We start from the raw sequence: 25374 nt of genomic DNA on the forward strand, positions 1-25374 counted from the left end.
CTCTTTCTTCTCCTTCCTTCCTTCCTTCCTTCCTTCCTTCCTTCCTTCCTTCCTTCCTTCCTTCCTTCCTTCCCACCACTGAGCCTCAGCCCCAGCACAGAACTTTGTTTTCTTAAGATACCATCCTGGAGTTGCTTCTAGAGTAAACAGAAGGGAACCGCCATGTCTCCTGGAGGGGGAAGGTGGGCTCCAGGCTGCTAGAATCTGAATCTGTGCTCAGGAGCCCACGGATTTGCAGCCAGACTTGTGGGCTGTCAACCCGAGGCTGAGTGGTGACATGGGTGGTGACGGCACAGAGCACCAGGCCTGGAGGGACCAGCAGCTCTCCAAGCAGCCAGAGCCTCGGCAGCCTGCTGGGCACAGATCAGAAGATGCAGCTAGATTCTAAGCCCAACCCTGGACTCAGGAAAGCAGAGGCAGCGGGAGGTGACATGATGAAGGGAGGCTCTTGATGCCTCACAGCTGTGAGGATCCCAAACCTCCGACCCAACACAATGACTCATACAGGAACCTAGCTGTGTCATTCACTGATCTGCATCAAAGAGCTGAATTCTACCAGGCATCGCCCAGCAATCAAAACAGACAACACCCCCTTCCTCCTTGAGCATATACTCTAGCGTGTGCACCTTACAGGGACAGAAAGCAAATGGAAAAATGTAGAGTGTGCCTGTCAGATAGTGACAGATGCCCAGGGGAGAATCAAAGCAGAGACAGGGACACTGTGGGGCCTAGGTGCCCAGTGCCTCCCTGAGCAGGTGCACTGGAGTAAAGAGATGAGGAAAATAAGGGCTGCACCCATTCAGACGTCGGGAGGGAACAGCCAATGCAAAGGCCCTGTGGCCAGACCAGCGTGGTTTGTGAATAGAGCCGAGTGAACCAGAAGGCCAGGGGGAGGGGACAGCAGCCGTCACACAGGCTCTGGCTTTTGCTTGGGGTGAAATGGAAGCGACATGGCGTTTGAACCAGAGGGGGCCTGGTTTGACTTGTATTTTAACCAGGAGCCGCTGGCTGCTGGACTGAGGTCTAGTGAAGAAGAAAAAGGAAAGCAGAGGCAGGTGGGAGGTGACATGATGGCCTAGGCCCGAGACGGTGGCCCGGCCAGGTGACGGCACTGAGGGTCGAGGCGGGTGGCCCTGGGGTCTGTGGATGGCTAGCACGTGGGACGCGAGAGGAAGGCGTCAGGGCCTCCGGGGTTTCTGGAGACTGAAGGGACGGGGAGAGGACAGGGCAGGAGGCCGGGGACTTGGAGGCCCGACACCCCCAGGCGGGAATGCAAGCCTGGGGCTGAGGGGAGGGTGGGTGGGAGCCCCAGGCACAGAGGACACCACTGGAGGCACCAGTGCACAGGTGACCTACTGATAATCTGAGACTCTCTGTGTTCACCAAAGGAGGGGCCAGAGGAGAGGCCAGGGCTGCTCTGGGCTCCACCATTTAGAGATCCCAAAAAAGAGGGGACCCTGCAAAGGCACCTGGGAAGAGGAACCAAAGAAGTATGAGCGGGCAGTGGCTCGGGGCGAAGGGGCCACCGGATTCAGGGCAGTTGAGGTCACCAATGACCAGGACAGAGCACTTCCAAGAGAGCAGAATGGGCACAGCCACAGAGACTGCAGGGGTCAGGAGAGCCAAGCAGAGCAGAGCTGGAGTCCAGGAGGACAGACCCTGAGGGACAGGGAGGACCGGGCAGCAGCCAAAAGGGCAAGGTCCACAGAGGGTTCTGCAGACAGACAGGGGCCGGCGGGAGGGGGCGGCACAGGGGAAGAGGGAGACTGGCCGGGAGGCTGGAGGGTCCAGCAGAAGTGGGCAGGTGGGCCGAGCCAGGCGCAGGAGCCTCTGTCCACAGGTACAGGAGAGAAGGCAGGTTTCACCTGGATGCAAGGAGGTGGGTGTCACCAAGTCCCAGTCCTTGGGAGGAGACCCTGGTCTCCCATTTCATTCCTCAGCTGTGGAATTCCTGCATGTACCCATGATCAGACCCTGACAGCCACAGCCCTGTCCCCACAAGCTGCTGGGACCCTTGGCCTCGGCGAGTTGGGAGGGTCTGGGGAGGGACTGGCACCAAGTGTGACGACTTGGGCCTGCAGACTCATGTCAGTCCTCGAGCACGGTGGCTTGCAGATGGCCCCACCTCTGACGGGAGTGCCAGCCCCTGTGCCCAGGCCACACGGTTCAGCCTTCATCCTGACTTTCTTTATGGTCATGCGCAGCTTCTCCAGTCCACCAGAGTGGTCATCTGTCCATGATCAAGTGTTTCTAGAAATGAGTTTTGATACATGTGACTATGTTTCTTACCAGGTCAACATGCAAGCACGCGACCTGGAATAAGAAAAGGTCCTAGAGCCACACAGAAGCATAAATGCAAAGTCATGCCTGAACTACGCAGGATCACCAAGAAACGCAAAGTGGGCCCCAGGAGTAAGTCCGGAAAACCCTGCTGTGAGCATCTCAAAAGCAGTTCTGCTCTGGGTGACCATGAACTTGGCCGGCTAAGGAGCTCCTCCTGTCTTCTGGTGTCACCACTTTTACTTATTTGTGTGGGTGCTGGGGATGGAACCTGTGTCCCTCCCGCATGCTGGGCATGCACTCTACACCCAGCGCACCCCAGCCCCATCCTGGCTTGCAAGTGGCCATCGGTCTGTGAGACGCATCCCAGGACCAGCCCAAGATGGGAAATGGAGACCAGAAGGCCCCCTTCATCCAGAGCGCCAGGCTCTCTGGAGAATGAAGCCGCAGCAGCCAAAGACGGAATCAGAAATGTGGGTTCCTCTGCCGTCTCCCTCTGCATCTAAAGCCCACTGTCCAACCCAACAGGGACAACAAAAGGACATTCTATTCCTGTCCCCAAGAAAGTTTCAACCCCAAAGCCAAACTTAGAAGGCTCTGACAAAATGCAGCAAAACCGTCTTTTTGTTAAACTTGTTATTCTAACTAAACCCAAAGAGAGAAATGCTGGAGATACTTTAGGTTTTTAAACTAATCAGTCCTAATTAATTCTGAGAAGAAACACTAAAATCAACTCTGACTTAGAAATCTAAATCAAAAGCTCAGAGGGAAATGTTATTTTTAAGTTTTAAGTTTAAGTTTAAAGGCGCCTCAAGACCGCGAAGGTGTCCCAGCCTCCCACCACCCCAAGGCTGCAGACGGCTTCCTTTTCCAGCCAAGCCCCAGCACCGGGTGGGGCGAGAGGGCCCGAGGGAGCCACGGTGACAGGCATCTAGGACAGGAACAGCTCTTTCCAGCTCGGTTTTTGGTGTCTCCATTCCCAGCTCTATATTAAGTCAGCTCCCAAAGCAGAGCAAAAGATAATTTTGGAAAAAAATGGAATAAAATGTTCTAACTCTGCTGGACAGGTGGGAAGGACAAGAGACGAGTTGTCTGGCACACGACTCAAAGGCTCAGGGGCCAGCCCCTCGCCTCTCCTGAGCCCCTCCTTTCTGCTCACAGCGTGGGCTGCCCCGACCAGCGCGCCCTTGAAAACCTGCCCACTTCGCCTTCTCCCCATTCTGGCTTCACCGGCCATTGCTCTTGAGAGGCATTCGATGATGCTTTACGTCTCTTAAAAAGAGAAACAAAAACTGTCATCCAGGGCTGGGGCGGGCGCTCAGGGGCAGAGCACTTGCCTTGCCCGCGTGAGGCCCGGGTTCAACCCTCAGCACCACATAAAAATAAACCAATCAAATAAAGGCAGGCCGTCCATCTACAGCTACAAAAAAAAAAAAAAAAAAATGTCACCCAAACAGAATTTGAAGCTATTCATATCAGGAATGAAAAAGTTGGCAAGTGGCCCGTACTACTGATTTCAGTGACTCAGGAGGCTGAGGCAGGAGGACTACACGTTGGAGGCCAGCCCGGGCAACTTAGTGACACTGGCAAAAAATAAAATACAATAAAAAGGGTTGGTGACGCAGCTGAGTGGTGAATCTCTCCTAGGCTCAATCCCAGCACCTCAAAAAGAGAAGGAGAAAACAGGAAGGTGGGTGTGGGGCCCTCCGATGCTCTCACCTACTGGAAAGCCAAAGCCCAGGGGGCATCTGTGAGCCCGATTCTTGTTTATGATGAAGTGTCGTGCTTAAGACTCCATTAAGTACCCGAGGCCAAGCGTTCCCCTCCAGGCCCTCCTCAGTCCTCGTCAGTATGGATCAGGGACAAATCGGTGAGGGTAAAGCTGCCCACATCCCGTCTCGCTAGCAAACGGCCAGGGAGGGTCGGTCCCTACACTCGAGGGCCATAGACCACCACAGGACACCCTCTTGGCCACCCTCGCAGACCTGCCGTGCGGCAGCTCGACTCTGCGTGGCTGAGCTCTGGGCTGCCCCCGCCCCCACCTGCAGTGTCAAGGCCAGGACTCAGGAAAGTGGGAAGGCATGAAGGGCAGCCTTGCTTGAGCGACTGACCACCGTGGCCACTGTGGACAGCTGGGATTCGGTCACTGTGGGATGACGTGGGCACAGACCCGGAGCTGATGGCAGGAGCTCAGGGTGCTCCCAGGACAGGTGTGGCAGGGGGTGGCAGTGTCCTCTCTGCCTCCTGTCTTCTCACTCTCATGCCAAACCGTGCCTCCCTCACCTCGAGTGCCAAGAGGGAACCCAGCAGCCGAGCCCCTGCCCCCTGCCACACTCGAACTGGTGTCCCCCCCCATTGCTGCTCCTGGGGGCAGCTATGCCCTCAAGGGCACCCACAGGCCTGCTTGGGGCCTCGCACATTCATTCAACAAACCAGGCTGGCACCTCCAAGGGCTGGGAACAGACTGAGCCCCTGACAATGGATGACACTAAGGACACACAATGTCAGGAAGTGGCAGATGCTCTGAGGAAAGGTAACCCTGACCGAGCAAAGAGAGGGCAGCTGGAGTGGGAAGGAGTGACAAGGTGACATCCACCGGGGCGCGATGGGATGGAGTCAACAGCGTGTTGGGGAAAGTGCCTCTGCCTGGGAGGTGCACGGGTCACATGAGTCACACAGAAGGCCCAGCAGGCGAGGGACAGGGAGGGCTGGGGACTCTGGACTCAGTGCCGTGGGCCCAGGATTCATAGTGAGGAACGCCACGCAGATTGGTGGCCTTGGGAGGTGGGGGAGGACCGGGTCACCTCCTTATCAAAGGACACAGACCCCAAGACCTTCCGGCCCTCTTTCTACCATGAGAAGACACAGAGGGAAGGTGGCCGTCTGCAACCTGCTGGTGTCCAGCTGTGGGCTCCTGGCCTCCAGAATTCCGTGTTCCTCAGGATGAGCACACTGTGGCACTGCGTCAGGTGCCCAAGCAGGGGACGCCCTTAAAGAGGGAAGGCCAGGGGCTTCTGGCCTCCTCTGTGAGTGCAGGGGATCTGAATCATGGCTACTGAGCAGAGGACCTTCAGTGGAGGCAAGAGTCAAGGCCGGATGGCCAGCCAGGTGACAGTGAGTTGGAGGGGACAGCTCAGGTGCAGGAGACCTCAGCCAGCCACATCTGAGTGGAGAGTGAGCGGAGAGGGGTGACGGCCACCATGGCCGGGGGCCTGAGCAGCCAGAGACCGGGCTCCCGGTGCGAGTGGACAGGCGTGATGTGGAGATGGGCACTGGTGCTGGGCATGTGCAGCTGAGTTGGCCATCAGACGACACCCAAGTGCAGCTGCCCCCTGCAATTCCGGGAGTGAGCCAGGCTGGAGAGAGGGTACAAGTGACAAGATGCACTTGGACTCCTGTGACTGGATGGGCTCAGCAGGAGAGTGGGTGTAGACAGAGCACAAGGGAACCCTCCTGAGTTCAAGGTCACCAGCAGTGGGAGGATCTGGCAGAGGGGACGAGAAGGTGACGCCCGCCTGCCCGGGAGAAAGGAAGGAAATCAAGAGCAGAAAGCTCCGGAAGCCAGGCAGAGAGCGACACCCCGACGTCGACCCAACACGGCGGCCAAGGGGAGGCACCAGGATCCGAATCGGGAGCCCTCCATTCCTCAGCTCGGTGACCTTCAGTCAGCGACTCAAATCTTTCCTCCATTTCTTTATCCGTCAAAGGAGAAAATGATCCTAACACCAAGGTGGCCCCCCGAGCCACCAGGCCACAGGGCTCAGCGCAGCCCCTCACACAGTAAGTGCCCAGCAAACCTTGGCTGGTGTCACCTGCACCCCAGGCCCTGGCGACCTAGCGGGGACCTCTGCTGACTCTTCTCTGGATCGCGAAGAGCAGGACTCCAGGCCGGGTCTCGGGGAGCCCCACGGCGCCTCTTCCCCCTGCACCTGGGGCTGTGCTTTCTCCTCGTGGCCTCGCCCTCCCGCCCAAGGCGGCAGCTCTGCGTCCAGCTGATGGGGCCGCAGAGATGAGGCAGAAACGGGGTCTTGTCCTCGCCCCTCCCTTAGAAGTCCAGCTGGGCAGGAGGCCGCAGGGCGCGCCCACCCAGCTCAGGGACGTTCACCTCACCAGCTGGGCCATGGTGCTGCCGCCCTTGGCCAAAGAGAGTGCCTCAAGTCCACCTCGGCCCCCACCGAAGGGGGCTGTGCTCCCTCCTGTGCCGCAGGCTTCTGGGGTTCACATCACTGTCCGGGGGTGGGGGCTCTGCCCATTCCCCTTCCAGCAGGAATTCAAGGACAGCTGAGGGCACCTGCAGAAGCACCAGGGTCGCGCTGCAGGGAGTGGAGCGCGGGCTGCTGGGGAGGGGCGGCTCGCGAGGACGCCCCCACCTGAGACCAGAAGCCCAAGCCTGGGGAGCCAGAGGTGGAGGGCCACTGCAAGTGGTCTTTCCTTTATCATTGGAAAATACACCTAAGCAAAACAGCCCAGGGCCACGCAGCCACCTCCACACACAGCAGCCCCCACGGGACACACCGTGCCCAGGGAGAGGAGCAGACACAAAAGGCCACCCGGTGTGCGACTGCACTGACAGGAAGCGCCCAGCACAGGACGTGGATTGGTGGGCGCCAGGGGCTGGGGAGGGAAGTGGGGTGACTGTCCATGGGGACTGGGTTCCTTTTGGGGGGATTAGATAGGGGTGATGGTCGCAGAACTCTGCGTATATCTAAAAGCCAATGAACCAAACAGTTTAAATGGGTGAACTTTATGACCCGTAAACCATTATCTAGATGAAGCTATCAAAAAAAAAAAAAAAAAAAAAAAAAAAAGGTGACATGGACAAGTCCCTGGTGGCATCAGCTGAGGTCACCAAAAAATAGAAGCAAAGCAAATGTTCATCGGTGGGGAAATCGCCATCCACCATGATCCTCCCTTGCAGCGATGCTGGGTGGACACTGGATAGTACAGGGCCTTCTCCAGGAAAAAATCCCAGGGCGCAGAGCCTGCCACGCAGAAAGGTCTCCAACACCCGTGGGTGACTTCGCAGGCAGAAGAGGCCTCAGGAGGACACAAGCCGTCCTATCAGCATTGCGAAAGAGAGAGAAACGCATTTCTACTTCTGCCGACCTGGGAACGGGCTACTCGCCTACCTTGGGCGTCATCTTAAAAACTGCAGTTTGTCTGTCAGCCCTTTAAGACACACCAGCTCTTATGGGTTGGCAAACTGCCCACAGGATGTGTTTGTGAGAGACGGCCCGGCAGGGCCTAGGGCATGGCTTGAGTGTGTCCCCAAAGATGTATGTGACGGAAGCCTGGTCTCCAGGTGGCTGTGCTGTGGAACACTAGCTGTGGGGCTCAGTGGGAGCTCCCTGGGTCACGGGGGCACCTCACAGTGGATTAGTTCCTAAGATAGTAAGTTGATACAAAACGTGAGCCAGCCCTTCCAGGCCTCTGGCTCCTGTCTCAGCACGCATCCCCAGCAGGGTGCCATCTGCCATGTTGTGATGTGGCCTGAAGGCCCTCACCAGTGCCCAGCAGGTGCCAGGGCCATGCTCTTGGATCCCCAGAATTGTGAGCTAAATAAACCTCTCCTTTACAAACCACTTAGCCTCAGGCATTCTATCACAGCAACAGAAAAATGGACTAAGACACACTTAGACCCAGAGGTTTTTCTATGCATCCCCATCCATCATTAAGGAAAATTTACAAACTGGAACATTCATACAACAGACAACTCGGCTGTAAAACAGAACCAACAACAATTCAGGCAACCACAGGGGCAATCCCACATGCCTAGAACGTGACTGTGCGCGGGTCTAAAACGTGGAAGGCAAAGGGATCCTTCCTGCGTGTGCCACGCTGCGGGTGGAGCCAGGAAGCACTGTGCCACTGAGCAACGCCCCAGGTCCTGAAAAGCCAGAAAGGGGGAAGAAAGAGACGGAAAAGCAAGCAAGCAAGCGTGGATTCTGAGTGCCGAGGCCATTCTGAGTGAGTGGGTGACAGCACTGCTCCTGAGCTGCCAACCTCCCCACGCAGGGTCAAACCAGTAACCAGACGCAGTGACCATCGCTTATTCCAGAGAGATCCAGGCATCAGGGCAGTGAAGAGGGCCAGGCCAGGGGTGGTGGTAGAGAGGGGCTCCTGACCTTCTGATAGGTCAGTCAGGGGTGGCACTAAGATGGCATTGGGCTGAGACAAGGCAGCAACTGAGAAGGGGACAGCTATGGGAAGATGTGGGAAAGAACACTCCATGCCCAGTGAATAACAGGTGCAAAGGCCCCGGGGCAGCAGAGGGCAGGGAGCTGGAGAGATCAGTGAGGCCTTGGGGCACAGGGAAAAGTGTGGATTTTATTTTGGTTACCAAGGGAATTCTGGGAACACTGAACCCATGGGTACAACATAAGCTGAGTTATACTATAAAAGAGCACTCTTTTTAGATTATAGGGAGAAAAAGCAGCAGTGAAACAAACAACAAAAACCTCAGGAACCACCAGAGCCTAATAAACACGCAGCCCGCGAAATGGACGGTTAACTAATGAGGAGACTCAACGTGAAGGACAGTGGGCTCCACAAGTCAGCGCAGGTCACTGTACCGCTCCCACACACTCGCATGGTTATTAACCCCGCGTCAACTGCCTCTACTGACCTTCAGACGCCGTCATGCAGGGATGAACGGACGCCTCTCCTTTCCCTTCTACCACACTCAAAGGGCCATTCTCCCCAGAGGTGCGGTGGGCGCGGGCCGCAAGTCCACTCTGTATCGCTCCAGGGGCGGGGGTGCGAGGGAGGGGCTTACCAGGCCCAACCAGGGGGATGGCTTCCCATCGACGTCAGCCTGGGAAAACCACCGGGCAAACTATTTTAATATGATTAAATCGTGGTAAAAGACACAGAACGACATTTTCCATTTTAAGCATTTTGGAGGGCACAGTCCGGTGGCATCAGGTACACTCACATTGTGTGCAGCCATCCCACGGCCCATCTCCCGAACGTTCCATCTTCCCGAACTCTGTCCCCATTGAACACTGACTCCCACCCAATCCCAGCCCTGCTTCCTGTCTCTGGGGCCCCAAGGACTCCAGGGACCTCCTGCGAGGTCCTGCAGCCTGTGTCCCTTTGTGACTAGCTTATTTCACTCAGCATGACTTCCCCAGGTTCCTCCACGTCAATGCATGTCGGAATCTCCTTCCTTTTACAGGCTGAGTAATATTCCCCGGTGTGGATGGCGACACTCACCCACCTGGCCCCGCGGCCGCCCACACCTGGCCGTGAGTCAAGCCCCGGGGAACAGCGGTGCGCGGAGGGTTCCAGCCCCTGGACGCATACCCAGAGCGGGCCTCCTGAGTCAGAGGCCACTCTACCTCCCAGAGCCAGGAACCTTCCTGCTGGGTTCCCGCCCCAGCCGCTCGCAGGGCCCCTCCTCCAGCGCAGCCTACACTCTCGCCCCGACCCACCGACCGGCGGCGCCCGGGGTGTGAACCCGCACCTCCCTGCGCTGCAGCGCGCGGCCGAGGACCTGTGTGCCACGGCTCTTGCTGGCCTCGTGGACACCTTCTCTGCAGAAATGCCTACTCAGGACCTTTACCCATTTTTTTTTAATGGGGTCATCTCCATTTTAATATTTATTTTATTTTATTTTTTAGTTTTCGGCGGACACAACGTCTTTGTTGGTATGTGGTGCTGAGGATCGAACCCGGGCCGCACGCAGGCCAGGCGAGCGCGCTACCGCTGGAGCCACGTCCCCAGCCCCCATTCACTGTTTTAACTTGTTTTTTGCGGCACTGGGGACTGCAGCCGGGGTGCCACTGAGCTGCACCACAGCCCTCTTTCATTTTGAGGCCGGGTCTCTCCGAGTCGCCCGGGGTGGCCGCGAACTCCCCCTCCTGCCTGCCTCAGCCTCCTGAGAGCTGGGACGACAGCGAAAGGCGCCCGGCACCGCTTCCCCCTGTGCGTGCTGGAGGGCCGGCGCTGGCCTCGCTGGTTTTTTTTTTTTTTTTTTTTTTTTAAATATATATATATTTAGTTGTCGTCGGACACAGTACCTTTATTCTGTTTATTTATTTTTATGTGGTGCTGAGCCTCGACCCCAGCCCTCCCTGTCCGTTTCTGATGCTGCCGGTGCTTTTGGTCTCACACCCAACAAATCACTGCCAAGTCCAATGTCATGGAGAAGACCCTGGTGTTTTCTTCTAAAGTGTGACAGTTTTAGCTCTTACCTTCAGGTTTTACTCTACTTTGGGTGAATTTTTATATATGGCATAAAATAAGGGTCTGACCTCATTCTTTGGCTGTGGAAATCTGGTCTCCCCAACATTTGATCCCCCCTGAATGGCCTTGCCAGCCTTGATGGAGTGACATATCAAAAAGAAGTGAAGAAAGGCAAGTGACAACACACAGGGATCCAATCTTGCCGGAAAGGGCGCGGTTTTAAAAGTGGATCCCGGAGAGAAGCCCCGTGAACCCAGTTCTTCCGTCCTGGGGGCTGCGTCTGTGCAGGGCTCGGTCCTGTTCTCAACCGTGTGCTTCCCTCCCTCCTGGCATTTCCAGTCTTCCGGAGGCTGCCCACGCCACTGCATGGAGACGGGACACCACGGGAGCACCAGCCCCTCCCTGTATCACAGGGGCTCAGCTTCTCCCAGCTCTGGCCCTCCTGCCTGTGACACCTAGAGAACTGGCTTTACCCCTGACCTACAGGAGCTCTCAGAGTGGGCAAAGTGGTTTAGAGTCTGGGACGTGCCCATTCAAGTGGTGACAGCAGGAGCCTAATGCTGAGCCAGGATTCATAAGGATCAAACCTGGGGGAGCCTGTGAACCTGAACATGACGAGGTGTGGGCACAGGCACTGGGCCGTTCCGGGGAGAAATTCCCAACTTCCAGCAGAGTGTGAAGATGGTCCAGACTGAAGGAGGGTGGACATTAGCAGGCCGTTGGGGTTTTTGGCCTCTGTCGACTTAAGTTCACAGATTCGAGGACTCTGGTCTAGATGAGCCTGGTATAGCTGGGCATGTCTGCAGTCTTTAAAAAATGTGAGAAAACAAATTCACTTCCTGGGAGGAGACGGTGGGCCCATGTCACACGTTGCAGAGGTAGCTTCACGGTGGACGGGGGCCAAGCATGACTGTCACAGGAGTAGAGTGAGACGACACCCTCGTTGGGGGGGCCAATCTGAAGGTGGCAGTTGTCACCCCATATTCTAGGAAGGCAACAGCTCAAGCTGATAACTGTCTACACCTCCAAAGACCACCTTGGCCATGACCCAGAGCACACCAAGCCCGGGAGTGCTGAGGGTCTGAGGAAAGCTCAGGGGAACACCTCCAGAGGGGAGGCAGGGGCTCAGGGAGCTGCGCATCTGCTCTAAGGTCCACCCCAGGAAAAGGGGACAGTCCCTCACCTGGCATGTCTGGCAGCTGCCGTCTATCAGCTCTATGCAGAGGGACCAAGCTGCCTCCTTGCCCCCCTCATTCCAGGGAAGCCTAACTCCAGCTCCCCGGGAGCCTCCCAATGACCCGAAGCCCCAAAACGCAGCTACCATACGTGACTCGGAGGCCCGCGCGATCCCTCTCAGGAGGTTTCGGCTCTGCATGCCAGGGCTGGGGCTGAAGGCGGATTTCCCCCTCACTGATCCATCGGTCATGACACACTTTCCCTCATGGATACTGCTGCGGCGGGTCCACTCTGGAGATGCCGGGCCCAGTGGCAGGGCTTGGCCCTGGACCTCTCCCCAGTGGCACCGCAGTGAACTTAGCCAAGTTCAGAAACTGCTCCTGGCTGCCAGGATTGCTCCTCCACTTCCATGGCTGCTGGACCCGCCACAAGGAAGCAGCGGTGCTCAAGGGACGGCCACTGGCGCTCTGCCCTCCAGTGGGACACCCGCGAGAAGAGTAAGGGCGCTTCTGGGGCCAGAGCACCTCGTGCCACAGGGGCTTGGTCTGTGCCTAACCCAGATGCTGAGGGCATGGAACCCCAAGAACAGTGCCACAGAGAGGAAGGCAGGCACTGGGGCAGGCTGCCTGACCCCGGGGACAGCAGCCTTCACATCCTGGGGTCCTGCTTCCCAGGACTGAACTGACCACGGATTGAAAATATGCATATTTTTACATGTGCCTATTCTGAACGTGCGCAGAATTTTTTCTTGTCATTATTCCCTAGTGATACAGTGTAACGACTATTTCCCTAGTGTCTACACTGTAGATACCACCAGAGGATCTGCAGTCTGAGTTGACACAAGGCTGTGGTGCGTAGGTTCCGCGCAAACACTACACCCAGTGTAAAAGGGGCTGGAGCATCGTGGGGCCCTGGAGCCCATGCCATGCTCGCCCAGGGGCTGCATGCCAGGGCGCAGCCTGCAAGCCGGTGTGGCCAGACGAAGACTTCTTAACTACGACAGCCAGGAAAGGACAGTAAGTACTCCTCTCTCCCTTGAACCGATGGTAAACTCCACTGAACAGTCTCAGGGGGCGGTGAACCTCAAATCAGCCCGATTCATACACACACGTTGCTATTCACACCCAGGGCTAAGCCAAGCGCTGTGTGTGTGTGTGTGTGTGTGAGTGTGTGTGTGTGTGTGAGTGAGTGACCAGGGGTCGGCGGGCTTCACCCACCGAGGGCCCAAGAGCAAACACGTGAAGCTCCGCAGGGTCCACAGTCCCTGTCGTGACCACCTGTCCCTGTCCCCACCGGAGAGCCGAGGCCAGACACCGCGTGGAGTGATCCTGGCCGTGGGCCAATGAAACTTGGTCAACACTGAACTGTGAGGTCCACGTAATTTCATGTGGCTCAAATAGTCTTCTTTCTTCTTCTTCTTTTCTTTTCTTTTTTATATTTCTTTAGTTGCAGGTGCTGAGGATCGAACCCAGGGCCTCACACATGCGATGAGGGCTCTATCACTGAGCCCCAGCCCCAATAGTTTTCTTTTGATTATTTCTCAACAACTTAAATGATAAAAAAGATTTTTTTGTTTGTTTGTTTTTCCTTAGCTCCCGGCTGTGTGAACAGGTACCGGTCCGCCTTAGCCCGCGGTGGGTTTGCTGGCTGTGCCTTCGACTGGAGCCGAGGCTCACGTCTCCCGGAGAATTCAAACAACTCTAAATGAGCCAATGATGTGATAAGTAACCCACGTAGTTACAGACGTCCCTCTAGAAATCTCAGTGACTAGCAGGCCTCTGACAGTCTGAAGGTGAGGACAGCAGCCCCCTCCCTATCTCCGTCCTCGGACTGGGGACAGTGTCTGTAAAGGGGGTATGCACAGGTGACAGCTGGGGCGATGTCACAGGGAGAGAGAGGACAGCCCTCACATCCTGTAGATCCCGACCCTCTGATGAAAAGGAAAGGTTTGTGTCCCCCTCAAGTTCATATGCTGAACTTGACCCCAGTGCCATGGTGGGCCTTTGGGAGGTGACCAGGCCAGGAGGGTAGAGCCCCCATAGGTTGGATTGGTGTCTTTACAAGAGAGAAAGGAGACCTGGAGAGCCCTCTTCCCCTTCTGCCATGTGAGGACACAGCGAGGATCTGCCATCTACAAATGAGCCTCTGCCCAGGCCACTTGACCATGGACACGCAGGACCCCAGAACTGAGCAGTAACTCCTGGAGTTAGAAGCCACCAGCCTAAGGGGCCTCAGTGAGGCAGCCCAGTGGACCCGCAGCACCCACACCTCCCTGCCCACACCTTCCTGGCCCAGGGACACCGGGCATCTCAGAGAGGAAAGGGAGCCCGTGGGAGTGAGAGGGTGACTACAGAACAGGGGCCCCTGAAACAGACAGCCATGCTCATGACAAGACACGCAACACACTCAGTCCCCAGGAAGACAAACCAAAGCCACAGTGAGAAACCTCGTCACATCTACAAGATCGGCTATGACCAAAACAAGGAGGAGGGGCAAGTACTGGTGAGGATGCGGAGACGCTGGAGCCTCCTGCCCTGCTGCTGGGATCAGCCAATGGCACAGCAGCGAGAAGGACACTCCGGCAGTTAAACAGGGAGCTACACATGACCAGCCACACGACCCTACCTACATGAAGAAAAATAGATGAAAATATGTCCATATAAAAATTCGCGCACAAATGTTCATAGCAGCATTGATTATAATAGTCAGAAGGCAAAAACCAACCCAAATGTCCATCAACAGGTAAATGGAGAAATAAACTGTGATATCTACATACAATTAAATACCACGCAGCCAGGAAGATCCACGTCGCAGTATGAATGAACTTCCAAACATCACCCTAAGTGAAGGAGCCAGTCACAGAAGGCCACGTGGTGGGCATCCCACCTGTACAGACAAGAGATGGGTGACTGGTGATTGGCTGGGGGGCTTGGGGTTAGCTTCTGGTAGGCGCAGGGCTTCTGGGGCTGGTGGCATGTTCCAGGTCTGGGAGTGCTGACGGCTGCACAGGACTTGGAATGTCTTAAGGCCACTGAGTGGAAGCCATCTTCAAATGGTGAGTTTTATGTCACATGGATTTTACCTTGTGCTTTTTTTTTAAGCAATTCTATGGTAAGGGTTGACAAATGACAGAAGAAAAAGAGCTGATACAGAAACTACCCGGGCTCTTTGCCTTGGAAGAAGTGCCATGTGGTGCTGAGAACTTACAAAGTCAAAATTCTTTTTAACATTTTCAGAAATGAACTTTGGTAACCAACGATCCCTAAGAGACTTTCTTTGGGAAAAAATCCAGCAACAGGGAGGAGAAAAGGTATAAGGAAGTGACCGGCTTCCGGTGCCCCATAAATAGAATCAACAGGGGATGACTGAGGAGCCGAGTGGACAGCGGGCAGAGGCTGGGCGGTGGGGTGTGAGGTGGGAAGAGGCCCGGCTGGGAGCGGGAAGAACCACAGACTGCAGGCCCAGCCGGACCTCAGTGAGCAGGCCACTGGGGTGGGGGTGGGGGGGCAGGGAGCCTCTAGAAGGCTCTACATTCCTGAGAGCAAAAAAGGAAAATCAATTGAGGTTGATGTCTCAGAGACCTTAAAGATGCTTAACAGTTATGATCTAGTAAATTTAAAATAGGAGAAAAGTTCAGATAAAGGATAAATAACTGTGTCCAGGACTAGGTCTTAGGAATTCTGATTTTAAATTGTTTGTATAAAGAGAAAAAAAATCTATACTAAATCAGAGGTCAAGAAGAGCAAGAAAGTTCATCACAGACTCCCTCCTTGGGGAGAGAACAGACAGATGCCCGGTTGGCATGAGGCAGCACAGGGACCCACAGGGACCCACAGGGACCCACGAAGACACTTCCAGACGAGGGTGGCACAGCCGGCTGCAGGCAGGACCTGGGGAAAGGGCTTCCTCTGGGGAAGGGGCAGAACGCATGCTTCGGGGAGGGCAGAGACAGGGAAGTTCAGAACACGTCAACAGGGCGTCCCGGGGCCAGGGAGGCGAGGCTGCCCAAGGGCGACAGGCTTGGACTTGTGGTGGAACAGCCGGCCCAGCGCAGGCTCCCTGGGGCACAGGCAGCCTGGCCTGAGCAGGCAGCTCACTGCGACAGGAGGAGGCTGAGTCAGGCACGTGGGGCCCCGAGTGGCAGGGCAGGCCTGACAGTGAGCGGGGCCCAGGAGAGGGCTGGCAGGGGCCTGCAGAAGGTAGGTGGGTGCAGCGTGTTTCCCTAGGCAGGGGGGACACAGCTGTCATCAGGTTCCAAGGGCCTGTGACCAGGTATTCCAAAATGCTTAGAAGGTCAGGAGCCTGTGTTGTTCTGGGACCAAGAATGGAACAAGGACGTAGGGCAGATGACAACATGTGGGGGGGAGCTGGTGGCTTGCTGTCCTGCTCGATGTGGGGCAGTCTGAGACAAGGGCAGAAGCAGGAAGTCGTCTTTGCTGCAGGAGTGGAGCCTGGATGACAAGTGGCAAGAAGCAGAGGCCAGGGGACGTCTCTGGTGCCCAGTGTGGTGCTGGGACAGTGCTGGCTTCCTCAGCCCAGGGTGAGGCGCCTTGAAAGAGTGCGACTGAAGCGCCTCCGCACAAGGAGCCAGCAGGACACACCTGTGCAGGGAGCCCGGGCAGCCAGGCCGAGGGCCACAGAGACACGCGGAGGGAGGTGGCCGTCGGGGAGAGGCGCGGGTGCAGACAGGGGCACACCTGGAGCTCTCTCTTCGCAAACACCAAAGTGTGAGTTCATCCATAAAAAAGAGTGGAACTGACATACAGCACAGCACGAGGCCTTAGAGAACACCAGGCTCTCAGGCCACACAGCGTGTGACCCACGGACACGAAATGTCTAGACAGGTGAGTCCACAGAGTGGAGGGGTCCGAGGGTAGGAGGCTGGGGAGCGGAGGGGTGACTGCTCACGGGACAGGGCTTTGAGAGTGATGGAAATATCTGGAATCAGTGCTGGTGAGTGCACCACAGCCCTGTGATAGGTCAACGCCCACTAAACTGTTCACATCAGAAGGGTGAATCTGTGGCACATGAGTGTGCAAGGACAGGATGGCACGCTTGTGGCCCCAGCTACTTGTGAAGCAGAAGCAGGAGGATCACTGGAGCCCAGGAGCTCAATGCCATCCTGGACAACAGAGTAAGACCCTGTCTCTTAAAAATAAAAAAGTATCAGCAGGTATGTTTTCCATGCAGTGAGACATCTGAAGAATTCACATTAACATTCCTCAGTGGTGGCAGGAGGTGGGGAGAGAGGAAGAGGGAGCCGGGGGCTCTTTTCTTTCTCTTTGTATTATTTGGATTTTTTTTTCTCACAATGGGAAGCTATGACTTTAAGGTCAAAGAGGAAGTAAAAAGATTGTAGGCACTACTGAAAGGCTTCCAGAGTCCTGAGATGGCCACCAGGGTTTCCGGGTGAATTGGTCAGCTGGAGGAGGAGGCCCATGTTACCAAGGCCAACCAGGATCACCTTAGGAAAGGGAAACTGCTCAAGTCAAGTGGGCTGTGTGAGTGACCTTGAACTTCAGTGGCTATGAAGTGCAGCCTCTGGGTTCCATCCCAGCACGAGAGAGAGAGAGAAAGAGAGAGAGAGAGAGAGACAGAGAGAGAGAGAGAGAGAGACTTAAAAATCGTGCCTGTCCTTACTTGAATGCCTTTACCTGTCAGGCCAGTGTAAGCGCCGATGGCCACAGGGCAGAACACTTGAAATGCAGCTGGTCCACACTGAGATTTCGAAGACGTAGCACACAAAACAAACATGAAATACTCAGTAATAGTCTTCCCCACTATATTACATTTTGAAATATTTTTAATACTGTGCATTGGGTGACATCTCTTTTTACCTTTTAAAATTTGAAATTGCACGTGGCTTGCGTTATGTTTCCATGTTGGTCAGAAATGATCTAGAAGAGTTTTGATAAAACATCACTATCTAAGAGACCCTATTTTACTAGAAATTAGGCAAAATTTTTAGATGTCAGTATGATTTTGAGCAACTAAGTCAGTTCAATAAGTCCTTTTGGGTGACCTGCAAATGTAGTGGAGGGGAGTCCTTTTCAAGGGCTCCACATCAGGTGACAGAGGACAAGTGTATAAGTAACCCTCACCTGGCAAAAGGTGGTGGGGAGTCCAGGGAGCGCCCGGCCTAGGCCCTGTGGGGTGCATGGTGTGAGGGTCACTAGGCAGCGGTGCAGGACGAGGGCAGAGAGACGGGCACCCGGAACTGGGCGAGGCGGCAACAGGCCGTGCCATCTGGATGGAGGAAGGTGTGGACACTGGTCCTGGCCCTGGACTCCGAGGGGGCAGGAGTCAGAGCAAGCTACAGCCCCAGGCCCAGTCCAGCCCAGCCCGATGGCTGTCTTTGTACTGCCCACAAGCTAAGAATGGTTCTTACATTTTTAAGAGGTTGGAAGAAATTAAAATATTTTGTGACACGCAAATGACATGAAATTCACATCCCAGCATCCATGAAGAAAGCTTCCGTGGAGCACAACCATGCCCCCCATTCACATGTCATCTGGGTGCTCCCGACGACACCCATGGAGGGGCAGGGACAGCAGCAACCACCCGCCCACAGTGCCTCAGCACGGACTGCTGGCCCTGAAGACTGAGCGCTCTTCCTTGAATACTAACACATCCTGTGGGCGCTCCCGGCCCAAAGAAAACAAGGGCACTTTGCTCAAATAAAATAATGGCGCTTTTGCCAATTTGCAGAAACTTATTAGATGGGTTCCTGCTTCCATTTAAAACAATTTGCCTCACATATTTCTTTAAGCCTGGCTGCAGTTTTCCCCTTATCTGTTCGGGAAGAACACTCAGCAAAACAAATTCCCTGCAAGTCTCAGGCTGGGAAACACTGGACCAGCCTGTCCGGCCTGGCCCACAGCCATCAAACGGCACGCGCCACACGCCAGGACGGCACCTTAGAACAGAGTCACGTTTCATTAATGAGCCCTGCAGGCTCTCCCGACGTCAGGGTGCCCCACCGTGTTTCAAAAAGACACCTTAACACCCCGCCCCCTCTGCCACTGAGGGAGCCTCAAACATTGGATTCGGAACGAGAGTGAGGCACCGTGGGCTCCGTGGGACCCTCCTGGGAGGGGAGAGGTCAGAAGTTACTGGACCGCCCAGTCGAGGGTGCACGAAACCCAACACTCAGTGATGCAGGGGCAGACGCTCGAGAGCAGAGGGGCAGAGAGGGTCCAGTGCTGGCAGAGGTGGCAGCCGGGGTAGGGGGAGGCCGAGGTGAGCTGGCCCCCCAGCCCAGGCAGTGCAGGAGCCTGCCTGCCCTCTAGGAGGAAGACAAGGCGCTGAATCTGGGGACCTGGGGCTTCCAGGGACAGTGGGGTGCCCACGTGGGGACCCAGCAACTCTGAAGCTACAGGATTGTCACCTTCTTAAGGGCCTGACAGTCATCCGGAGCCTGCTGGGTGGGATTTGGCAAGGCCTAGAAGTAACACAGTAGCCTTCCATATCTGCAGGGGACACGCTCCAAGACCTGCAGCTGATGCACTGAACGCTACGGACGCGACGCGTTTTCCTATATGCACCTGGGGCAGTTTGTAAGTTATGAACAGAGATTAACAGTGACCATAAAGTAGAACAACTATCACAATATCCCATAATTAAACTTATCTAAACCGGTGCATTGTTTATCTCTGGAATTTTCCATTCACTATGTCTGGACTCGGGAGTGGAAAGCACAGAGAGCAGCGCCTTGATGAGGGGAACGAATGGGGCGCGCACGGCGGGCACACGGGAGGCACCTGGCAGTGAGCTCACGTGGCCTTTATTCTCAAACCTAACCTTGGTCACTGACAGTGACAATTTTTAAAATCTGGCTGCGTCCCTGAGAGCAGAGCTGCTGCCCTGCCCACTGGCACTGACCTATGGCTGACAGGCCCTCTCTGCCTTTCCCGGAAGAGCCTCCTCGCCGGCTCTGGGTACACCAAGGGGAAGCATTTGCTCGCAGGAAGAACACTGGAGACCTGAAGGACACTCGGCCTTCCCGTGGGGGACACGCTGGGTCTCCGGGGGTTCATACAGATCAGTGCTGACCTGCGCTGGGTTTCTACTTCCAAACGGCCCAACCCCCTCTGCAAGAACTGGGACTGCCACTCCCACCCAGAAGATCTTATGTGGATCAGAGGCACAGCCGGGGGTTATTTTATCTAAGAACTCTGTAGCCAGACAACTGAAAGTACAAGTGTATCTATCAGAGTTTCTACTGGGAATCCTCCAGGGAGTTCCACTATCCAGGAAGTTATGCCTCTGTAGTTGGCTGGAATATCAAGAGGTGACTGTATTTGTTCTAAAGGTCTTCCACTCAAGATACTCTTTCTGGCTAATAATTTTCTGTATTAACCTTTTCTGTATTAATAATTTTCTGTATTAGCTTTGAGTTTGACTTGCATTAAAAATGACTCTCAGGCCTGTAGTTGCAGCTGCTTGGGATGCTGTGGCAAGGGGGATCATGAGTTCAAAGAGTCTCAGCACTTTAACAAGGCCGAAGCAATTCAGCGAGACCCTGTTTCTAAATAAAATATGAAAAGGGGCTGGGGATGTGGCTCAGGGGTTAAGCACCCCTGAATTCAATTCCTGGTACCAAAAAAAAAAAAAAAAAAGACACTCAGATCACTGTGACCACTGCAGAAATTGTATGGCAGTTCACTCCTCTGCATTTATCCTCAAGAGTGCCAGTCAGTAATGCTACTACTCTTCTTTGTATATTAAATGTGTTCATATATCTTCCAGGTATACAAGTCTTTAAGGTAGAAGCTTTAAAAGGTTTAAAAGAGCATTATATCAAGCTAGTGTTCTCCAAACTAAAGTTGTATGGTAATTCTAGGCTTATAAGGATAACATATTAGAGACTTATTTATATAATTTAATGTTCTATAACTGGACCAGTTATAATAAAATATATAAAGTTAAAAAAAAAAAAAAAGAGTGCCAGTCAGGCACTACAGTGATTCCCGCCTGTCCAGTTTACAGCAGCAGCACAATTCACTACAGCCAGACCACGGAACCAGCCTGGGTATCTGCGATGGAAGACGGATAAAGAAAACACGGTGGGGCTGGGGATGTGGCTCAAGCGGTAGCGCACTCGCCTGGCGTGTGTGCGGCCCGGGTTCGATCCTCAGCACCACATACAAAAAAAGATGTTGTGTCTGCCGAGAACTAAAAAAATAATTAAATAAATAAGTATTTTTAAAAAAAAAAAAAAAAGAAAACACGGTGTGTGTATGCAGGGGAGCTTGATTCAGCCATGAAGAATGAAATCATGTCATTTGCGGGAAAATGGATGGAACTTGAGGACATTATGTTAAGCGAAATAAGCCAAATTCAGAAGGTTAAGGGTCATATGTTTTCTCTCATATGTGGAAGCTGGAGAGGAAAAAGGAAAGAAAGGGGGCGGGGGGCCCCTGAAAATCTAAGGGAGACAGTGGAGTAGAGGAAAAGAGCCAGGGGGAGGAGGAGGAGGAGAGGGAAAGGGGAAAATCATATTGTCACACCATGAGTGAATTTCACCATTGTGCATAATCATAATGTACCAATAAAAAATGGGAAAAAATGAGCTGAGGAGGGGCTGTAGGTCAGCAGTAGGGCACGTCACCGAGCGTGAGGACCTGGGTTGATCCCCAGCACTGTGAAACAACAACAAAAGACCTCACCCAGTAAGAAGCCTGTTCTTAGTCAAATGAGAAATCGGTGGTACCTGGTAGAAACTTCAGGAATCGAGGCCCTCCCTGCTGGGGCAGTGCGGTGAGCCCTTGGCCGATCCAACCCTCTAAGACCAGGATGGGGGAACCTCAGTGGGCTGCATCTCCCACACCATCAGAGACACTGGCAGTGACCTTGACCCAGCGCCTCCTGGTTGATTGGGCTGCCTCCAGCACCCCGTCAAGGACATTCTTGCTCTTTTTCTTTGACATTGAGCTTGTGAATCCTGAGTGACCACAGTGAGCATTAGAGAGGGCTGGAGATCCTAGCACGTGGGAGGGATCTACCCAGCGCCCTGCTGGGAGGGCCCGAAAGAAGGGAAGTGACTGGTCCTGTCCTGGGGAGCAGATCCCACTCTGCACCTCTGCTTCCTCCTGGGGCACAGCTGGGGGCACAGGGCTGACTTCTTGAGGGTGGCCCAGCAGTCAAGAGAGCGTCAAATCTCTCACAAACCGCTCAAGCCACAGGAAGAACTAAGGTTTACAACACAACTTACCCTTGCTTTTCCTCAGAGCAAAACGGAGAATTCTGTCGGTTGGTTAATGAAATTGCACTAGATTTGCTCCAAATCAGCTTTTTCAAAAGTGAAATCTCCCAAATCCAAACAAGAGACAATCAAACCACTGGGATTGGCTTAGACATAGAGTTGGGCATTTAATATTCTCCACTGTGTACTCGGCTCCTAGCAATGAGACAGGCAGCGTTTCCATTATAAGACTCCACTCCCCCCACGAGACCCCCAAACTTTCTGGAAAAGAACTTGACTTGCAATTTTGGCTGGGCAAAAAAAGGAAGTCAATTAACAGTAGAGGTCTTTGATTAAAATTTCTTTGGGGATTTTGTCAAAGAATCAACATATTGAAAGGGCTGGAATGTTAATTTAGACAGAATCAAAAACATGGAGATTTGAAGGCATTGGGATTTTTCTTTTGTTAAAACTGAAAGCCACGCTCAGTTGGTGTGGGCCCCACAGGTCTGGGGAGCACCCAGGCTCATGCGTTTTACTGCCTCGTGTGTTACACGTGACACCTACATACTGTGGCCTGTGGGAAGGATGGCAGGGAGAGCCTGTGACAGTGGAAAAGAGGAAATAAGATGCATATATCACTGCTGTGTGTCAGAGCAAGATAGTGACACTAAAGCTGAGTGCCGGGGTGACTCTTCTGTGGTCCCAGTCACTTCTGGCTAATTAGTCCAGTGGTCCCCAGTGGGCGGTGACTCTGTCTCCACCCAGGAGACATAGTTGGGAGCCATGGTTTGGAGAGGAAATGTGCCTTGGGCAGGTGGAGGCAGGGGCTGCTCGACACCCCACGGTACCACAAGAGTCTGCTCCACCAGGAATCATCGGGCCCCTGGGGGCCACCTGCAGTGGTGGGGACCCAGTGCTGGTCCCACATAATCCCACTCAACTCACCAACAAAGACCCCAGTTTCCAAGGTGACAGCACATTGGAGAAGAGTCTTAAGAGCACGATTTTCAATGTAGAGATGACACTGCACAGAGAGGGGACAGGACAGCACTAGACCTGGTTCGGATCTGGCATCTATTGGGAGAAGTAAAGGGTGAGGTGGCGGGAAGGGCGCCGGGGCTGGGCGGAGATGAGCCCTGGACGCTGAGCTGTCTGAGTGGTCACAGCAAAGGGGCCAGTGCAGAAGTCTGGCTGATAAAAGTAGAGAGAGGAAGTGTCCATCTGTCCTCCCAGGCAAGGCCAGGAGATGGAGAGGGAAGGCAGGACTCACAAGAGGCAGGGGCCCCGGCTGCAAAAGGAGCCATGGCAGAGAGACGGAAGTGGCCATGGCAGGCGCTTGTGGTGGTGACTGAGGCTTCTAGGAGAGGAGGGCTGAGCCAACAGCAGAAGGCAAGGACTCCAGAGCCACTCACCTAGACCACGAGGGAAGCTGGGCTTGGCAGGACACCAGCAGCGGGAAGGAAGCCTAGGTGGGGAGGCCTCGCCGACCTCAGTCCCGCCTCCTGCAGGCTGTGCACTAAGGAACTGCCAGCTGCGGGGGCTTTCCCTCTGCCTGCCCAGTGTCCTCGGTGAGCGCGGCCACCAGGGAAACCTGTTGTGGACTACACCACGCGTCCTCAGAGGCTCCCAGAAGGTGTTCTGTGCAGGTCTGCTCACAGGTCTGTACCGTAACTGTACTGTGATTTACACGGGCCACATGCTCCTGAGATGCATCTGCTGGTCCTCACTGAGCATCTGAACATCAGTCACTGAACTTCAGCCACTGCTCCCCCCGACCCCGCTTTCCACGGGATGCTACAGTGACACGCTCACAGCCTCAGCTAATTATAAGCACCTCAGAGGGTGAGTATTTTGGGTGAACAAATATTTGCTGAATAAATGGAGACCCCACAAAGGTCTTCACAGAAAGAAGTCCCAACTACGGTGAATTATTTTAGAAAAGAACAATTCTTTTTAAAACTGGAAGCACATTCTTTTCCCACTGTCTGTGGGTCTGGAATTGCGATGCCTCTGTCTGCAGGTGCCCGGGGCCAGGAGAGGGGGGAAGGCCCTGTGGTGTTCTCCTTGGGCTCCCGCTGGCCCTGAGTAGGGCAGGCACACATTTTCGTGGGCTGGTCACTTTTCTGGAAACTCCTACCAAGGCCTTGCCCCACAGATCACCTTCCCAACAGATCATATTCTTGGAAACACAGCAGCGTTTCTCAGTGATAATCAGCTCACATTTTAAAAATAAGAGTAATTAGGTGCTGCTGCAACTTCAGGCCTGGACTTCCATATCATCGTATGATTTCGACAGTTTCCAGGGAGACAAGTGCTCATGATCCAGACCTTCTGCCTTTTTTTGAGGACAGGATCCTTTTTTAACCCGCACTTGCCCAAGTCCCATCTTTCCAGGCTCCGCCAGTCTTCGATGTTGCTGGCGCCGGGTCTTTGGGGTCATCTCCGCCCTGGCCTTCCCAGCTGCCTCCCCGGCTCTCCCTCCATCCACAGTCCTTCAGAGCTCCTCTGTCCAGCCCGACTCAGGGCAGCCGGAGGGGGAAACAGTGCCACGTCCGTGGACAGATACGCCTGTGGTCCAGCCGGGCGCTGAAATGTCATTTAGTCTTAAAAGGTAAGGAAATTCTGATGCCTGCTACCTCGTGGCCGGGCCCTGAGGACATTGTGCTCAGTGGAATAAGCCAGACATCAGGGGACACACCTTGCAGGACTCCACCCACAGGCGGTCCCTAGACTCACATCCACAGAGGCCGAAGCAGCAGGGTGGGAGCAGGGCTGGGGGCGGGGACTAGTGCTGAGGGGCGGAGCTTCACTGGGGAGGGGAGAGCCTCTGGAGAGGGAGGGCTGCACAGTGTGAAGGTGCTCACTGCCCCTGAGCTGCAACTTCACCAGGGTTAAGACGGTCACCGGGATGTCATTTTGCTATAATTAAAAATAAAACACGCTGGGGCTGGGGTTGTGGCTCAGCGGTAGAGCCCTCGCCTCGCATGTGAGACCCCGAGTTCCATCCTCAGCACCACATAAAAATAAATACGTGAAAGAAAGGTATTATGTCCAACTACAACTAAAAAATAAAAATAAAATAAAACGCAACAACTTTCCTCCCGACTCTTCTACAGCTGCTTGTTCCTTGAGTCTCGATGGCACTGTCCTTGGCCTTCTCTCCCGACTCTCCACTCTCTTTGTTGGTGACCTCACCCACTTCATGACTGAAATGACCTATTACCTGCTGACATCTCCTGCAGCTTGACCCCCAGCCTGGCCGCCCCCCAGCTACAAGCACCAACATCCAGCTCCCTCCTGGAGGACGGTCCCCCTGCCGGTCTCACTAGCATCTCAGACTCGCCAAGTACAGGACTGCACTCATCGCCTCCCCCTGCCCCAAACCAGTGTCTCCATGTTCCCCACTCACTGAAGAGCCCAGCTTGGCCAACCCCTAAGGCAGGCACGTGGGCATGGCCTGGGCTCCTCCATGGCCAATGAGAGAGTCCCAGGTCCCACACGCAGCTCTGCACCTCCCCGCCACTGTGCTTCTCAGAAGGCCTCAC

At 54.6% G+C, this 25374-nt stretch overlaps 1 protein-coding gene across 4 annotated transcripts in view; it reads right to left on the reverse strand.

Moving 5' to 3' along the window:
- Rfx2 (regulatory factor X2) overlaps positions 1–25374 on the reverse strand; it is an 83492-nt gene that overhangs the window by 51868 nt on the left and 6250 nt on the right. The window lies entirely within an intron of this gene.

This window comes from Marmota marmota, unplaced genomic scaffold (assembly GCF_001458135.2).
Source record: "Marmota marmota marmota unplaced genomic scaffold, marMar, whole genome shotgun sequence".
NCBI classification, from domain to species: domain Eukaryota; kingdom Metazoa; phylum Chordata; class Mammalia; order Rodentia; family Sciuridae; genus Marmota; species Marmota marmota.